This window comes from Mobula hypostoma, chromosome X1, assembly GCF_963921235.1.
Source record: "Mobula hypostoma chromosome X1, sMobHyp1.1, whole genome shotgun sequence".
Lineage (NCBI taxonomy): Eukaryota > Metazoa > Chordata > Chondrichthyes > Myliobatiformes > Myliobatidae > Mobula > Mobula hypostoma.
This window is the reverse complement of record NC_086128.1, coordinates 69,468,249-69,481,782: the sequence shown is the minus strand read 5'-3', so window position 1 is coordinate 69,481,782 and position 13,534 is coordinate 69,468,249. Positions and strand designations below refer to the sequence as shown.

At 47.8% G+C, this 13,534-nt stretch overlaps 1 protein-coding gene across 3 annotated transcripts in view; it reads left to right on the top strand.

Moving 5' to 3' along the window:
- The first annotated feature begins 46 nt into the window (after window positions 1-46).
- The window catches only part of LOC134340119 (zinc finger protein Aiolos-like), a 289,201-nt gene continuing 275,713 nt past the window's right edge, over window positions 47-13,534 (top strand). For all 3 annotated transcript variants that reach the window (XM_063036990.1, XM_063036991.1, XM_063036988.1), the window contains exon 1: window positions 47-173. The gene's annotated coding sequence lies outside the window, so the exon portion shown is untranslated. The remainder of the gene's footprint in view (window positions 174-13,534) is intronic.

Here is a 13,534-nt window from a genome sequence, read left to right as displayed (position 1 = left end):
ACTCGGCGTCTTGACGCAAAGGGTGATCCCAGCGACGCGCTGACGTCACGGGGCGTGCGTGGATGGATTCTCCCGCCGGGCCCGCCGGCGTGTTGAGTGTTTCCATGTGAAACGGAGATTTTGCAACAGTAGCGACGGGCGCGGCAAACCACGTGGAGCCGGCGGCAGAGCAGGTGAGAGGGCGACCCAGGTCGGGGGGCATCCCGGGGCAGGGGCTGCATTGGGGCTGGCAATAACCTTGGATGGAATTTCCAAAAGGAAAATGTTGGAGTAGAGTAGCGGGGTGTGGTGGTAGGGAAGCGGGGCGGGGGTGAGTGATCAGCCGGTTGCTATTTGCCTTGTCTCGGGGTTTCTTTTGTCGAACTTGGTTAGAAGTTCCGCCTTAAGGTCCCGGGACGTGAAGCTGCTTGAGGTTGCTCGAGGCCTCGGCGACAAATCGCGGCCGGTTCGGGGGTGTCGATGGAGAGCCCCCTCGAATCGTCCTTTAATAATCTGTGGGGCGGGGGGAGTGGTGGGCTCCGAACTGCAGACACCTTCTGCCCCGGTTGGGGTGTGCGGTTAGGCGTTGCGAGGATATGGGATGGAAAGGTTTCGGGTGGCGAAGGTCGTACGTGACATCCGAAACAAAAAAAAGGATGATATTTTCGAATGCTTGTTTATCTGAGGATGTTGTAACGCACTTGCGGCGTGGTGAGGTGTTTGCTTTCTTTAAAAGAGCCGCCTCATTGCAACGGTTCTGTCGAGTTGGTGCGTCTAATGTTTGTGGATGGGCTGGAGCGCGTCAAGGCTCCCGTTCATAGATACTCCGATGGATTTGAGCCGTGCTGGGAAATTAGGCAACAATCTTTGGAAGAGTATATTTTGTAAAGCCAGCTTCCTCCGGAAGCCCAGATTAAATGAGTACCGAATGCTAGATTTCGGCGATAGAAGGGCAAATGCGGGGGTCACCCAGCGTGGGCGGAGGTGGGGACACTTCACGTTACAGTTCCCCTCTCGATCGCGGTAGGCTCACGCTGTGGAGGTCCCGTCGTCTTTGCATTCTGACGGTGTGGTCTTGAGTTAGTATTCTGGCCGATGCCAGAAACGGACCTGGGTTGACTTTTTAACCTCATTCCCCGGCAAGAATTGGGGCGGGGGGAGGAACCTGAAATGGGACAGAAAATAGAGCAGGTTGCAGCGTGTCCGCGATCACGCGAAACGCAATTGTGGATTTGATGGTGAGATCGCAAGCGCCCTTCTTTAATGGGAAGTGTTTGCCCTACGGAGTAAAGACTGTCTCCCCCCCTCCCCCCGTTTCTAATGTAAAGCGTTAGTTATTTTTTAAGGATTCCCCCTCCCCTACTCGTAAACCCGTTTTTCATCCGGCCCGATGCCCAAAGTCGCATCCCCTTTGAATGAGGAGGAATTTCTTTTCGCCAGAGGGAGGTGAATCTGTGGAATTCATTGCCACAGACGGCTGTGGAGGCCAAGTCATATTTAAAGCGGAGGTTGACAGGTTCATGACTAGTCAGGGCGTCAAAGGTTACGGGGAGAAGGCAGGAGAATGGGGTTGAGAGGGATAGTGAGGGAACTGACGCGACGGGCCGAATTCCCCAATTCTGACCCTGCGTCTTATGGAATGGAGCGAGCACTATTCATCATGAACTCGGTCCTGCTATCCTTTGAACAGATTTATAAAACAATTTGCACTGTAGGATTGGGTTGGTGGCTTCGACAGAGATCAGACATGATCCCCTGAGGGTTGTAGATTGGACTGGAATAGAAGCGCTCTCTGCACGGACCCTCCTGGACCTCATTGGTACCACCTCGGTACAGCCCCTTGCCCACAGGAGGCGCTGGAGCCAGGGGCAGGGGGCAGCTATTTCAATTGCCACCCACTGCCGCGCCGTACAGGGGTCCAAGATGGTCTTCACCGCTGTAACCTTTAGCCTGAGCGACCCTCCCCCCCCCAAAAAAAACTGTCACGTTCCCCAAAAGAGGGCACCGCTGTTGCCTAGTGGTTAGCGCGGAGTTATTGCAGCCTGGGGCGTTCCGGATCTCGGGGCTCAAATCCCGGCCCCCTCTGTGAGGGGTCTCCTTACGTCCTTCCCTGTGGAACGCAACCCAAAGACGTCCCGGTTAGCAGGTTAACTGGTCGCTGGAAATGGTCCCGGGGTCAGGTTAGGGTTAAACCTGCTTTGTGGGGCAAGAAGGGCTGTATCATCATACCATCGGGTGCCGTGCCCAGTTTGAGCTTTGACTGCCATGGCCCTCACACTCCTGTTTCGGGTCAAGTGGATCAATGCACTGGTGTTCATTTCCAGTTCTCTGGCTGCTGTCTCCATCATCATTTGTCTTCGTCTTCCTCTTGCTTTCTTCCCTTCAATCTTTCCCATAATTACCGTGCATTCTAACTCCTCTTTCCCAATCACACGTCCAATGAAGTCACGTTGCCTTTTCATGATCTCATACATTATTTCTCTTTTTGTGCCTTGCTCTGTTCATGACATCCTCATTAGATATTCATTTCGTCCCTGATATTCTTTACATCCTCCTCAAAAACCACATCTCTGCTCCTTCAATTCGTTTCCTCATGTTACTAGATACTGTCCAACGTTCTGAGTCATATAACATAACTGGATAAACGTGATATTTCAGTACTCTGAGGCAGGTTGTCATGCCTAGTTTTGTATTGGTCAGTATACTCTTCATCCTCGTAAAGGTGTCTTTTGCCATCCCTATTCTTCTTTTGATGTCCATGTCGCACCTGCCATCTGATGTCACCCAGCTAGCAAAAGTTCTGTACTTGTTTTATGTCTTCCCCGTTTATTCTCAGCCTGCAGTTAGGATTCTCGTTCTTTTTGGATATCACCATACATTCTGCCTTTTTGCAATTGATATACCCATTTTTGCACTCTCTTCAACAATTATATCAATTAAGTTTTGTAGTTCTTCCTCCGTACTTGCAATTAACACAACGTCATCCGCATATCTGAAATTATTGATGTTTTCACCGCCAACTTTGATTCCCAAGATGTCTCTTATTTTTTGTAATATTGTTTCACTGTACACATTAAATAAATCAGGGGAGAAAACACACCCTTGTCTAACGCCTCTCTTGATTTTCGTAAACTGACTTACTTCTCCATCTATTCTTACAGTGACAGTTTGTTCCCAGTACAGATTTCTGATTAGGCGGAGGTCTTTCGAATCTAGATCTAGAGATTTGTGTAATATTTCAAATACATTATTGTGCTTCACTTTATCAAATGCTTTTGTGTAGTCGATAAAACAAACAAACAAATCTTTTTGCACTTGAATAGCTCGTTCTGATAGTATCCTTAACATCAATATCGCGTTTCTTGTACCTTTGTCTTTCACAGAACCACATTGTTCTTTACCTATTTCAGCTTGTATCTTACTTTTAGCTCTTGTCAGCAAAATTCTTAGAAGTATCTTGGTGATATGACTCATTAAACTTATGGTCTTATGTAATTCACATTCTATCGCTCCAGCTTTCTTAGGAAGGGTGATAAATACTGATTTTTTTTCATCTCTTCTGGTATTATTCCGGTCTCATAAATGTCATTGAGTAAATCAGTAAGTTTTTCAATTCCATAATCTTCAAGAGCAATAATTTGTTCTATTACTAATCCATCAGGACCTGCTGCCTTTCCTTTCTTCATCTTATTTACTGCATTTCGAACTTCAGATTTTAAAATACTTGGACCTTCAATGTTTTTCTTAATTTCTGGTTTTTCACCTCGATCGTCTTCAAACAATTCCTGAATATACTCAGTCCATCTGTTCATAATCTCATCTTTTTCCATGATAATGGTACCGTCCTTTGCTTTCAAACATCCACCTAAAGAACAGAGGAGCTTTTTACCAGTGATATTCTTGATTTGTTGATGTAGCCTTTTTGGATCAGTAATAGAGATTCTTTCTATTTGCTCACATTCCTGGTTTAACCATTCTTCTTTGGCTTTTTGACATAAGCTTTTAACTTCTTTATCTAAGGACTTATATTCTATAGGATTTGCTTTCTTCATTCTCCTTTCTTCCATTAGATTTTTGATTTCATCTGTCATCCATTTATTCTTTGTGCTTTTTTCTTTTTTAGGCATCACTGACTTTGCTGATTCTACCAAGGCATCCTTTAGAGAGTTAAATTTCATTTCTATATGATTGCTATCATCTTCAACAGATTCTATTTCTAGACTTTGAAATCTATTCCTCACTTCACTTGTAAATTTTTGTCTTAAGATTTCTTCTTTAATTAATTGTGAGTACTCAAGGTTCAGGTTTTTGCTTCTTTAGTTTTTTAAGTTTTACTTTTACATGACATACTACTGGGTTATGGTCACTATTACAGTCTGCACCTGGATGTGTTTTGCATTATTGAGTCACTGAGTTTCTAAATCTTTAGTTTATAGTAATAAAGTCAATTTGATTTCCAGTGTTATCACCTGGACTTTTCCAGGTCCACAAGCGTCTTGGATGGTTCTTAAAGTAGGTATTCATAATGACCTGATTATTCATCTTGCACTGTTCTACCCATTTCTCACCTCTTTCATTTCCCCTTGTCAAAATTTTCGTTTGGTATTTCCACCAGCACCTTGTCCTACTTTAGCATTTAGATCTCCCATGACAATAACAATATCTTGAGATTTGCGTCCATTCTTTGCTTGTTCAAGCTCTTCATAGAATTTATCTATATCCTCATTTGTTCCATATGTTGTTGGTGCATATACCTGTATAACTGCGAAATCAAATGGTTGTCCTCTGAATCTAACAAGGAGCATTCGTTCTGATATTGCCCAATGTCCTAAAACACTTTTTGCCATGTTTTCATCAATAAGAATTCCTACTCCATTAGTATGGGATGTTCCACAAGAATAAACTAGAGTTTTATTTCTAATCTGACATGTTCCAGCACCTATCCAACGAACTTCGCTAATTCCCATGATGTTAATCTTTAGTCTTTCCATTTCATTTATCACATTGTCCAACCTGCCTGCTTGATGTAGGGTTCTTACATTCCAAGTGGCAATTATTATTTTTTGTGTTACTTGAATTTTATGAGCAGTAGCTTGATGACAGTTGGGGATCCCATGCTGCCCAGAATCAACCCTACCGAGCGAAGCATCTTCAGAATTGTCTTGAAGATCCTCTTGACGCTGTTGTTGTGTGATACATTTTGTGAGTTTGACCATGGTTTTCTTAGCAAATAGATTCTAGGAAACCTAGTATCTAGCAACAGTGGTTTGCTGTTGCCTACCGTTGGGCGATCTAAAGAAATCGCCGTTTCTCTTCCCAAATGTTCATCTGCCTGTACTGTAGCTGTTGACATTTGAGGTCCTAGCTCATCCGCCTTCTCCGTCATAAGTTCAGTTACTGAACCTGCCGGATCTGCCATTGGCCTTCGCTCGTATCCTGAGCAGGAACCCTTGCAGGTGCTACCGTTCCAGGTCAGAGCGGCCCCGGACATCTTCAAGGAGCAGTGCCTCAGAAAGGCGGCGTCCATCATGAAAGACCCCCCACCACCCAGGTCATGCCCTCTTCTCATTGCTGCCATCGAGGAGGAGGTACAGGATCCTGAAGACACACTCTCAACGATTCAAGAACAGCTTCTTCCCCTCTGCCATCAGGGAGGAGGTACGGGAGCCTGAAGACACACACTCAACGATTCAGGAACATCTCCTTCCCCTCTGCCATCAGAGAGGAGGTACAGGAGCCTGAAGACACACACTCAGCGATTCAGGAACAGCTTCTTCCCCTCTGCCGTCAGGGAGGAGGTACAGGAGCCTGAAGACACACACTCAACGATTCAGGAACAGCTCCTTCCCCTCTGCCATCAGGGAGGAGGTACAGGAGCCTGAAGGCACACACTCAACGATTCAGGAACAGCTTCTTCCACTCTGCCATCAGGGAGGAGGTACAGGATCCTGAAGGCACACTCTCAACGATTCAGGAACGGCTTTTTCCCCTCTGCCATCAGGGAGGAGGTACAGGATCCAGAAGACACACTCACAACGATTCAGGAACAGCCTTTTCCCCTCTGCCATCAGGGAGGAGGTACAGGAGCCTGAAGACACACACTCAGTGAGTCAGGAACAGCTCCTTCCCCTCCGCCATCAGGGAGGAGGTACAGGAGCCTGAAGACACACACTCGGTGAGTCAGGAACAGCTCCTTCCCCTCCGCCATCCGATTTCTGAATGGACATTGAACCCATGGACAATACCTCACGCCTTTTTTGCACTATGTAACTATTTTCTTTATATATAGGTCTTTACAGTAATTCAGCTATTTCTCTTTTTCTCTGTGTTGCATGTTACCACTACAAACTTCACGATGCACGCTGGTGATATTAAATCCGATTCTGATACCCAAATTGCCTGTTGAAGAATTTTATGTGGACCGTCTTATCCAACGAATACTCAGGTTGATGCAACACACACAAAGTCGGGCAGCATCTATGGAAAAGAGTAAAACAGTCGCTGTTTCGGCCCATTAAAGCTTGGAATTTCCCATTGATGCTGCCTGGCCTGCTGAGTTCCTCCAGCATTTTGAGTGCTGCTTTGGATTTCCAGCATCTACAGATTTACTCTTGTTTGTACTCAGGATGATTTTTGGTATTTTACCTGCTCTCCAACGTAGAGGAGCTGCGATCGGGTTCTGCCCAAGTGACTCGCTGTGATGGGATGGGGTCCAAGCTGAAAAGTGTCCTCCAACGTGAAAGGGTGCAGAGGAGATTTACAGGGATGTTGCCTGGGTTGGGGAGCATGTCTTATGAGAATAGGTTGAGTGAACTCGGCCTTTTCTCCTTGGAGCGACGGAGGATGAGAGGTGACCTGATAGAGGTGTACGAGATGATGAGAGGCATTGATCGTGTAGATAGAGGATTTTCCCCAGGGCTGAAGAGGCTAGCACGAGAGGGCACAGTTTTAAGGTGCTTGGGAGTAGGTACAGAGGAGATATCGGGTAAGTTTTTTACGCAGAGAGTGGTGAGTGTGTGGAATGGGGTGGCGGTGGTGGAGGTAGAAACGATAGGGTCTTTCAAGAGACTCCTGGATGAATACATGGAGCTTAGGAAAATAGAGGGTAGGGGTAAAGCTTAGGTAGTTCTAAGGTAAGGACATGTTCAGCACAGCTTTGTGGGCCGAAGGGCCTGTATTGTGCTGTAGGTTTTCTATGTTTGTGTGAAATATCTTCTTGATAGCTTGAGTCCCGTTGTCTCAACAAAACTCGTGGAATGTCAGAAATAGAAACCAGAGGCACTTCATCGCCAGTAGGTGAAATGAACCAGAGCCGATTGCGGTTCAGGGCCAGGCATAAAAACACAGGGCAATACGGTAACAGACAACACAGTAACAACCGACAATCTACAGGACAATAGTGCGAACAGCCACCCGCAATCAGCGTTTCACAGAATGGTCACGCGCACTAACGTCAATAATCAAACTTAAACCTGTTCGTTATGTGTCGTATGACGTGGGCGATATCGGTCTTTCTATGACTATGATTGCTCTTTTCTACAGAAGTGGTTTGCCATCGCCTTCTGGGCAGTGTCTTTTACAAGATGGGTGACCTCTCCCCCCACCCCACCCCACCCGGCCATTATCAATATTCTTCAGAGATTGTCTGCCTGGCGCTGGTGGTCGCATCACCAAGACTTGTGCTCTGCACCGGCTGCTCGTACGACCGTCCCATGGCTTCACCTGACCCTGATCAGGGGGGCTAAGCAGGTACCACACCTTGCCCAAGGGTGACCTGCAGGCTGGTGGGGAGAAGGAGCGCCCCACACCTCCTTCAGTAGGATTGTATCCCCACCCCGTCACCCGACACGTGAACATACGCAGTCATAGAAACATAGAAAATAGGTGCAGGAGTCGGTCATTCAGCCCTTCGAGCCTGCACCGCCATTTATTATGATCATGGCTGATCATCCAACTCAGAACCCCGCCCCAGCCTTCCCTCCATACCCCCTGATCCCCATAGCCACAAGGGCCATATCTAACTCCCTCTTAAATATAGTCATTGAACTGACCTCAACTGTTTCCTGTGGCAGAGAATTCCACAGGTTCACCACTCTCTGTGTGAAGAAGTTTTTCCTAATCTCGGTCCTAAAAGGCTTCCCCTCTATCCTCAAACAGTGGCCCCTCGTTCTGGACTTCCCCAACATCGGGAACAATCTTCCTGCATCTAGCCTGTCCAATCCCTTTAGGATTTTATACGTTTCAATCAGATCCCCCCTCAATCTTCTAAATTCCAACGAGTACAAGCCCAGTTCATCCAGTCTTTCTTCATATGAAAGTCCTGCCATCCCAGGAATCAATCTGGTGAACCTTCTTTGTACTCCCTCTATGGCAAGGATGTCTTTCCTCAGATTAGGGGACCAAAACTGCACACAATACTCCAGGTGTGGTCTCACCAAGGCCTTGTACAACTGCAGTAGTACCTCCCTGCTCCTGTACTCGAATCCTCTCGCTATAAATGCCAGTCATTATGAACACGGAGAACAGGAAAGACCATTGAGCGGATGTTGAGCAGGGACGGTTAGGGTATGACACCTGAGCGAGTTTTGTTGAGAAACTGGGTAGCTACAGGAAAGAAGCTTTAGAGATTACGTGTAGTCCTGGTGGTGTTGGACTTGCAGCGCCAATAAAGAGCAAATCCAACAAAAACCAACCAACACCAGCCATGGAGCTTCCAATTCCTTACCAACAAAGAGAACTCGGAAGGCTCATTTTGTTAACAAAGTGCGTATGCAGAATACAACTCTCGGATTCGCCTTCTCCAGATAGTCATGAAGTATGGAAAAAAACTTGGACATCGTTGAAAGAAAAGACATCAACCCCCTTGCACCCCTCCCCCAACTGTACAAAAAATTAAAAGAAAAACTCCCAAACCCCAGACTCACCAACCCCTCCCTCGCACAAAAAGTAACAGATCGCCCACCCTGAAAATGGCAGCTGGAACGTCAGACCCCCCCCCCCAACCCTCTCCCTCACAAAAAAAACTAACATATCGCCCACAAGGAGAAAAAAACGGCAAACGGAACATCAAGACCCCTCAACCCCCCCTCCCTTGAACAGATCCGCCTCCCCCCCCCGCGCACAGAAAAAGACTATCAAGGGCAACAGACCCCAAATGCTAACCCCTCCCTCACACAAAAACTACCATATCACCCACCAGGATAAATAAGACATGAGACCCCCAAACTCCCCTCCCTCACAGAAAAACTTACATATCATCCACCTGGACAAACAAGGCATCAAGGACATCAGACCCCCAAACTCCAAATCCTCAAATCCCCGCCGCCCCCCCCCCCCAACCAGCCATTGGCAACAAGAAAGAAAACAGGAAACTGAAGGAGAGCAATATAAACTACAGTCCACACCAATGATCACAAAAATCTCAGAATTTGGAAAACATCCTCCCGTCGGCATGGCGGAGAGCGACTGCTCGAACTCAGTCTTTGCGTGGAGAGCGACCGCCGGCCCGTGGCCTCCGTGGACAGTGACCGTCAACCTGGTCTGCTCGGCATGCACCTGGACGTTTCAGTCTTCGTTGCAGAGAATCAACGTTTGTGAAGGAATACTTCTTGAAATCGCTCCTGAATAGCCTTGCTGTAATTTTAAGGTTGTCTCCTTGTTGGCATTCCTCTTTTGAAGGAAATAAGTTTCACCTTACCTGCTCCTAACAGTTTTTAAAATCAATTATATAACTTCTCTGTCTTGTTCAGCATAGACCATAAGACATAGGAGCAGAAGTAGGCCACTCGGCCCATCGAGTCTGCTCCGCCATTCCATCATGGCTGACTTACTATCCCGCTCAACCCCGTTCTCCTGCCTTCTCCCCGTAACATTTGACACCCTGACGAATCAAGGACCATTCAACCTCAGCTTTAACTATACCCACCGACTTGGCCTCCACGGCTATCTGTGACAACGGCTCACCGCCCTCTGGCTAAAGACATCCCTCTTCATCTCTGTTCCAAAGGGACGCCGTTGTACTCCGAGGCTGTGCCCTCTGGTATCAGCGCAGGTCAGTACAGCAGGTCTTCCCGATTTAATCTCTTGAGTCTTGGTATCATTTTCATGAGTATGTCCTTGGCGCCAATCGTCAATGCTTGTAAGCCTTTCCTGTGACAATGCCCAGGACTGGACGTACTCTGTCCGCAGTCTAACTTTATATAATCGTGAAATGTGTAGTTTGCTTCAAATCAAGTCGGTGAGATTTCAGCCGGGCTGTCTGCAGGCGTTGCCGCGCTTCTGGTGCCAAGATAGCAGGCCCACAACTTAACTCACTCCCGCGTCTCTGAAATGAGGGCGGAAGCTGGAGCACCCGGTCACGGGGAGATCGTGCAAACTTCCCACAGACGAGAATTGAAACCCTGCTCTCTTCCCACTGTGCCATCAGAAAGGAGGTACAGGAGCCTCAGGGCTCGCCACCGGGAACAGTTAGTAATAGTTATCAAGCTTTTCAGATTCAGGAACAGTTATTACCCCTCGACCATCAGGAAGGAGGTACAGGAGCCTCAGGACCCACACCATCAGGTTCAGGAGCAGTTATTACCCCTCAACCATCAGGAAGGAGGTACAGGAGCCTCAGGACCCACACCCCCAGGTTCAGGAACAGTTATTACCCCTCAACCATCAGGAAGGAGGTATAGGAGCCTCAGGACCCACACCACCAGGTTCAGGAACAGTTATTACCCCTCAACCATCAGGAAGGAGGTACAGGAGCCTCAGGACTCACACCACCAGGCTCAGGGACAGTTATTACCCCTCAACCATCAGGCTCTTGAACCAGAGGAGATACCTTCATTCCCCTTCACTCACCTTTATCACTGAACTGTTCCAACAATCTATGGACTCACTTTCAAAGGACTCTTCATCTCATGTACTCGATATTTACTGTTTATTGTTTTGTTGTTTATTGTTGTTTCCTCCTTTTGTATTGGCACAGTTTGTTGTCTTTGGCACTTTGGTTGAACGTCCGAGTTGGCACGGTCTTCCATCGACTCTGTGATGGTAATTATTTGATTGTGGAATTGTTCAGTATGCCGTAAAGAAAATGAATCTCAGGGTTGTATTTGGGGACGTAGATGTACTTTGATGATAAATTTACTTTGAACCCCGATCTTAGTGACAACGTTGTGTGGACCACTGTCTGCGGTACCACCCAGCCCTGGCAGCTCATTCCATATGATTATCACCCTCTGCGTGGGAAAACGTGCCCCTTGCGTTCCCTTTAAATCCTTCCCCGTTCAGTTTTAAACTCTCCTGTGACACCTTATCTATGCCCTCTGTTGGGTGGCAGGGTGAAGATATGTCTCTACCAAAGGAGGTGTGGGGTGCGCCCTCCCCTTGCTTGCCTGCGGGTCACCCTTGGGCAAGGTGTAGCACCTGCTTAGCCCCCCGATCGGGGTCACATGAAGCACGGGCGAGGACGGTCGTATGAGCAGCCACTGCAAATCACAAGTCCTGGTGGTGCGACCACTGACACCAGGCAGACCATCTCTGAAGGGTATTGATACTGGGGGTTGGGGTGGGGGGGGAAGTCACCCGCCTTGCAGAGACACTGCCCAGAAGAAGGCGATCGTAAAGCACTTCTGTTGAAAAATTCGCCAAGAGCAATCATGGTGGTGGGAAGCCCGTGATCGCCCACGCCTATTGGCGTGGCACCTCGTGAGGATGTCATACGATGCAGCACATGATGATGGTGTCATGTGACACAGTACCTAACGAGCAAACACGACCTCTCTGTCTCCTTTGCTCCGGGTTAAACAGTCCTGGCTGCTCCCTTTCCCTCACGGCCTCCGGCCACAGCAGTGGAAGCCGAGATGTAGCCCATCCACTTCAAGGTTCGACGTGCTGTGCTGTTCAGAGACACTCTTCTGCAAACCACTGTCGTAACGTGTGGTTATTTGAGTTACTGTCACCTTCCTGTCAGCTTGAACCAATCTGGCCATTCTCCTCTGACCTCTCTCATTGACAAGGCGTTTCCACCCACAGAACTGCCACTCACTGGATGTGTTTTTTGTTTTTCTCACCATTCTCTGTAAACTCTAGAGACAGCTGTGTGTGAAAATCCCAGGAGACCAGCAGTTTCTGAGATACTCGAACCTCCCCATCTGGCACCAACAATCATTCCATGGGTCAAAATCACTCAGATCACAGTTCATCCCCCATTCTGATGTTTACCTCTGAACAACAGCTGAACCTCTTGACCGTGTCTGCATGCTTTTACGCATTGGGTTGCTGCCACATGATTGGCTGATTCGATGTTTGTGCCCCCCGATGAAGTGGCCCACTGTTTGTAGGTCAGTGTATTTTTGTGCACGTCACCGGTTTGGTGATTCCTGTAGCTGGGACTCTGAACCTGCGGGACTCCTCCTCGATTTCAGACCTTTGACTGAACTGAGAGTACTTTGATCTTTCATGACTCCGAAACGGCTCTGCTCTGTTGTCCCCCATGTTGAATCTGTCTCCCGTCAGCTTTGCTCACACACGTAATCCGTCCCTGTTCCAAATCGCACTGCTTGCTGTGTGACCGAACGGTGGGGTGCCGGGGAGCAATGTTAGGGTGGAATACATAGCTGTAGTATCTGGGACATCTTCGAGGAGCAGTGCCTTGGGAAGGCAGCATCCATCGTTGAGGACCCCCTCACCACCCAGGACATGCCCCCTTCTCATTGCTACCATCAGGAAGGAGGTACAGGAGCCTGAAGGCACACAGTTGAGAAATCAGGGACAGCTTCTTTCCCCTCTGCCATCCGATTTCTGAATGGACGTTGAACCCATGAACACTACCTAATTTTTATTTCTGTTTTTGCACTACTTAACTGTTTGATGTGAGGGCCTCCGCGGGTCAGAGTTGACCGTGGATATTGCATCCTAGCTGTCTAGATACACGAGCCTGGGCCGTACGATATGGAGAGCGAGCTGTTGCCCGTGTGGCAGGCTCCCCCTCTCCACGCAGCTGATGGACCCAAAGGAACGGCAGAGACTGGTACAGTTTGGCACCAGGAGTTGCCCGTCTGTGTTGAACTCAACGCTGGATGGCCTTTGGGACTCCAACTCTGGATTTTTCCCTCAGGATTTACTCCCGAAACCTTCCCCATGAGTGGGTGCAGCCGCAAGGCAGCTGGAAGTTTGAGATCAGAGTTTTCCTTCCAGATGAGCTGCCAACCACAACTGACGAGCCCCATCTGCCCAAAGTGACTGGTTCTAAGGCGCCAGTAACTGCCTTTGCCCCTTCTCCTGTCAGTAGACACTGTTCCACTGGGCTTAGTAGCTAAACCACACGTGAAGGCCGGGAGCTTAACTGTTTGATAGACATACTCATATATACTCAAAGTAACTCAAGTTATTTTCTCTATATTTATTTATCATGTACTGTATTTCATTGTTCTGCTGCTATAAAGTTAACAAATTTCATGACATATGTTGGTGATATCAAACCTGATTCTGATATCCATTGTTTTCAAATGTTTTTCTGTCTAGACAAGCAGTTAACCTTGTCCATGGGCTGTCACTAACTGAA